The sequence below is a fragment of the Aulostomus chinensis genome, chromosome 1 (genome assembly GCF_037954235.1).
Source record: "Aulostomus chinensis isolate RoL2024-O1b breed Wild chromosome 1, RoL_Achi_v1.0, whole genome shotgun sequence".
NCBI lineage: Eukaryota > Metazoa > Chordata > Actinopteri > Syngnathiformes > Aulostomidae > Aulostomus > Aulostomus chinensis.
Window position 1 is genome coordinate 47,823,486 of NC_141320.1, and position 4,480 is coordinate 47,827,965.

At 44.2% G+C, this 4,480-nt stretch overlaps 1 non-coding gene across 1 annotated transcript; it reads right to left on the bottom strand.

Annotated features, from left to right (window-relative positions):
• Window positions 1-1,875: 1,875 nt before the first annotated feature.
• Window positions 1,876-1,947, bottom strand: trnam-cau (transfer RNA methionine (anticodon CAU)). Its single transcript has one exon. It is a non-coding gene; the product is annotated as a tRNA-Met (tRNA).
• Between the last annotated feature and the right edge of the window lie 2,533 nt (window positions 1,948-4,480).

Sequence of the window (4,480 nt, forward strand, 5' to 3'; positions counted from 1 at the left end):
GGTCAGTCCTCACCTCTTCCTGGTGGTTTCCTTAAAGGGGGTGGAGCCAAAAGGGGAGAGCGGCCCAAGGAAGCTCCTTAAGAGCTGTAGGTGCAAACCTTTGCTCCCAGATGGGGGAGGGGGTACAATCACAGACAAGGTTCATTGAATGATTATGTGGATGTATGACTGAGTTGGTGTAGTAGTCTGGAATCATGTATATATTTAGTCAGGTTAAGTTGTTGAGATGGTGCTGGTTTGATGTAAATATTGATTGTAGAGCATGGTTGTGGTCTCACCTCCACTCTATGGGCCATCCATCGTCATCTTCTGCTTATTCCTTACTAGTAAGGGTCGCGGGGGGGCTGGAGCCTATCCCAGCATCTATGGGCGAGAGGCGGGGTTCACCCTGGACAGGTCGCCAGTCCATCGCAGGGCCAACACACAGAGACAAACAACCATTCACACTCATACCTACGGTCAATTTAAAGAATCCAATCAGCCTCGTCCCCAAATTGCATGTTTTTGGACTGTGGGAGGAAGCTGGAGTATCAGAGAGGACGCACGCTGGCACGGGGAGAACATGGAGACTCCACACAGAAAGATCCTGCGCCCGAGCCAAAACTCGAACCCGGAACCTTCTTGCTATGAGGGCACAGTGCTAACCACTGCACCACCATGCAGGCCCGCTCTAGGGGCTGGTCTGTCTAATTTCCTGCAGCCAGGAGGGAATTAAAGGCAGTCAGGGGTTTTTAATTTAAGTTGATGGTGTCTCATGCAATCTCTTTCAATACTCCAGTGGTGGTTTAAGTGAAGAAAAACATGGGTTAGTCAGTAGGACTCTGTGTGTGTGTGTGTGTGTGTGTGTGTGTGTGTGTGTGTGTGTGTGTGTGTGTGTGTTTGTGTGTGTGTGTGTGTGTGTGTGTTTCCATGCAGACTTTCCCTTGTAACAACCGATTTGATTTGGAAACCATCTCATCTAAATCTCCTCTCCAAAAACCCTCTTCTGCAACTTGGTACCCAAGTTGTCTCCTCATCAGGCACCACAGTATCCAGTAGGTTCAGTTAAAACAGTCATCAGTGATTAATGTTCATGTTCAATGATGAGGTTTTGATTTATTCTTCTAGAATCATCTGAAGAAACCCTCCTCAACACAGTGAAGCCTTCATCTGACAGGAGGAGTTTCTTTTCCCAGTGATTCCACTGACAGTGAAAAGCTTTGTTCATCAGACTGGTCTGATAGGATCAACTACTGGTTGCTCTGGAGTGCAAACAGCAACCTGTCAGGAAACATTAGTCAGATCAAAGCCAAGATTAAAGCATAGTCAGATCAAAGCCAAGATTAAAGCAAGAGCCTCCAGATCAAAGACAGAATTGATGATGATGTCATCAGGGGGGCTTTGATAGTGTCTTTATTTGTACCTGGAATTCTATATTTGATCTCAGGAGGACATGAAAGAAACACAACTGAGGAAAGTAGAGGAGAACATTCAGCTTCATTAGAAACACTTGAACCCTTTGAACAGTAGAATTTGTTTGAAACAGTTTACAACACTGAGTGACAGGACTGAAGAGGGGAGATTTTGGTATTTTCAGTTTAATTCTAACTTTAAACTGGGCATGAACATTTTTAGTCGTTCATATTCTAACATACAGAGGAAGTCATGACATTCCCTTTTTTATAACCTGTCCTGTTCAGGAAATGGAAATGGAAATTTAGCTGCTATGTTGAATCAGAAAAACCTTTTGAAGTCTACTTTTGCTTCAGTCAGAAAGTGGACTGTTGTTAACTCTCACAATGGTTGGTGACTCTGGTGGAAGAAAATATCCTTATAAACCTCTTTTTAACAGACACATATTTCTGAAGATGCAGGTCTATTTTATTTTTCTTCTTTTAGCAGAGGATGGTTTCGATCCATCGACCTCTGGGTTATGGGCCCAGCACGCTTCCTCTGCGCCACTCTGCTCTACCATTGACAGAACAGTCCTTGTTTTAGGAGAGCATTCTCTGTGTTTGTCTCTGCCCTGCTCTCCTGCTCTCTTTCCCCTCATTTAGTCCTTGACATGATCCATGCTCTACAGCTCTGCGGGTGGAATGAAGACCTGCGTCTGCTCTGCCCGTGCCGTCCTTCGTCTCAACCTAAATTGTTTGACCCACCTTTATAATGCTGCAGACAACACAACCAAACTGGCCCCGATCAGGATTTGACAGGCCGAAACATGCCCTAAAAACACCAAGAATAATATCCACCACCTTCTGAACGGGGCCTGGCCCGTCTCCTGCATCAGGGGCCGCCGCAGTCGCGCATCAGCTTTTCAACAGCTGTTCGCCCTAACACTCAATGAGACAAAGACATAGAAGCTCAAACTGCTGTTGAGGAGGCCCTGATCCTAGAGTGGTTAGTACTCTGCGTTGTGGCCGCAGCAACCCCGGTTCGAATCCGGGTCACGGCAGCATGAGATAAATTTCTTTGTGTGTATTGATGGACACAAGCCAAGCAGAAATTTCCCACAATGCAATAGGGCAGTGTTTGGTCAGTGCTGAGCAGGCGTCAGTCTGAAAACGATGTCATATTATTGTGTCATCACTTGACCAGACCCAAAAGTAGACTCAGGTATCAGTTTCTTCTCAATGCTAACGTCTGCTAGCTTAGTCTGCTACTTCGATGGCTCTGCCTGCTCTAAGGTCCAGACCCCTGGATGTGGTGGTTCCTACCTGAACGTAGATTCTGTCAGCTCATGTTGTTAAATCAACTCACCAGGAACACCAGTAGATTTCAATGGACTGACAATGAGTCTCATTGAATGGTAAACATGTCAAATATGAAGTCATCACCTGAGGAGGTCTGCTGCTGGAATGAAGCTCCAGATATTCACAAGATATTCTAGATCTTAAAACAAAGCATTTTTATATTTGATTTCTTATTCATTCAGGTCATCCAGTCATGTGACTGAAGTCATCCAGTCACGTGACTGAAGTCATCCAGTCATGTCAGTGATGTCACTTGGCAGGACTGTCATTGCCGTCTCATTCTAGAAAAGAATCCAGACTCCACATACAAGATGGTTGATGTTTTCTTGACTTGATGCTCTGACTGTCAGGGTGGATGACAGCTTCTTCTGCTGCTGCATCTGAGTGGCTAGGATTGGAGGTTTTACCTCCCAAGGTTGTTTGGTTCCAGGGGAAACTTCAAAATTCCAGTCCCCAACCTGGGCTGTTCTGAAACTCTTCTCCTGAATCACTCCTGAGCTGCAGCAAGAACAAATACCAGTGCCAACCAGATCAACTTAATGGCTGTTTTTGTAGTGATTTGATGCCTCATGAGGAGAAAATTTGGGCACAAATGTTGGACAAGAGTTTTTGTGGAGGGTGATTTTTTGTTGTTGTTGCAGTGTTGTAAGTCACTGTACCTGCAGCTGAATGATTGAACTTTCTCCAAATGTCCTCAAGATGGTTTCCAATGACATCAGTTGTCACAAGAGGAAGTCTGCATGTAAACACACTCAGGTGTGCCCAGCTATTCTTATGAGAACATTCGATCAACTTCATTCTATGTGCAGCCTAACCTTAATCTTAATCTTAATCTTAACCAACTGAATCTTAATCTTTATTTGAAACTAAACTCAATCCAGACCTTCACTCTGAAAGAACTCACAAACTGCATTGCGCTGCATCAGGGCCGGTCTTTGGTCCCCATGAGGACGAGGACTCCTGATCAGTGTTGATGATGGAAATGGTCTCCAACACCATAAAACAAGAAATACACACACGTGTAAACACACACAGTGACCCCGCATGTCGTTTTTGCCCAACTTAAATTTTCATTCATTACCCAGAACCTCTCAAAAGCCCTGAAGAAAAATTTAATATTTGGAGTTTGAAAGCCATAAATCACATCCATATCATCTTTTCCATCTCAGTCTGATCTCATCTTTGTTGTTTTTTTAAAGGGGGACAAATTGGTACTTGGTTAAAAAAGCACTGTGGGAAAATGATCCTGCTTTCAGGGAGGTCTTTGGTGAGTTTGCTAACAATGCAGAGAACCATGACGGTACCAAGCACAAGGCTGCTGCCCTCTGCATCACAGCTACACTTTGGAGTCTGTTTGAACTGAATGTGAAGGGTCTGACATCATCACACCAGTACGACAACAAGTGACCATGAACCAAAAGAAAACCTTCACTGATGAGTCCATGGATCTCATTGATCTGTGCCATTTCCTGATCTTCAGGTTCTGTCTTTGATTTCTTTCTTTGATCTCTAAATTCTGTGCTTTTGGTCTTTGAATTCTGGTTCATAATAAAAAAGAACTCCCAGCATATTTCTGCAGACCATTGATAGGGATTTTACCAACTGCACCATAGCAACCCTCTTGCTGTCTGCTGTTGTGCCATTGAAAAGTAAGACAGCCTGGCAGTCAACAAACTGGGCTCAACAGAAAAATGTCAACTAAAGATGGATTAAAGACCAGGAGGAAATGTAACCAACCTACAAAGATG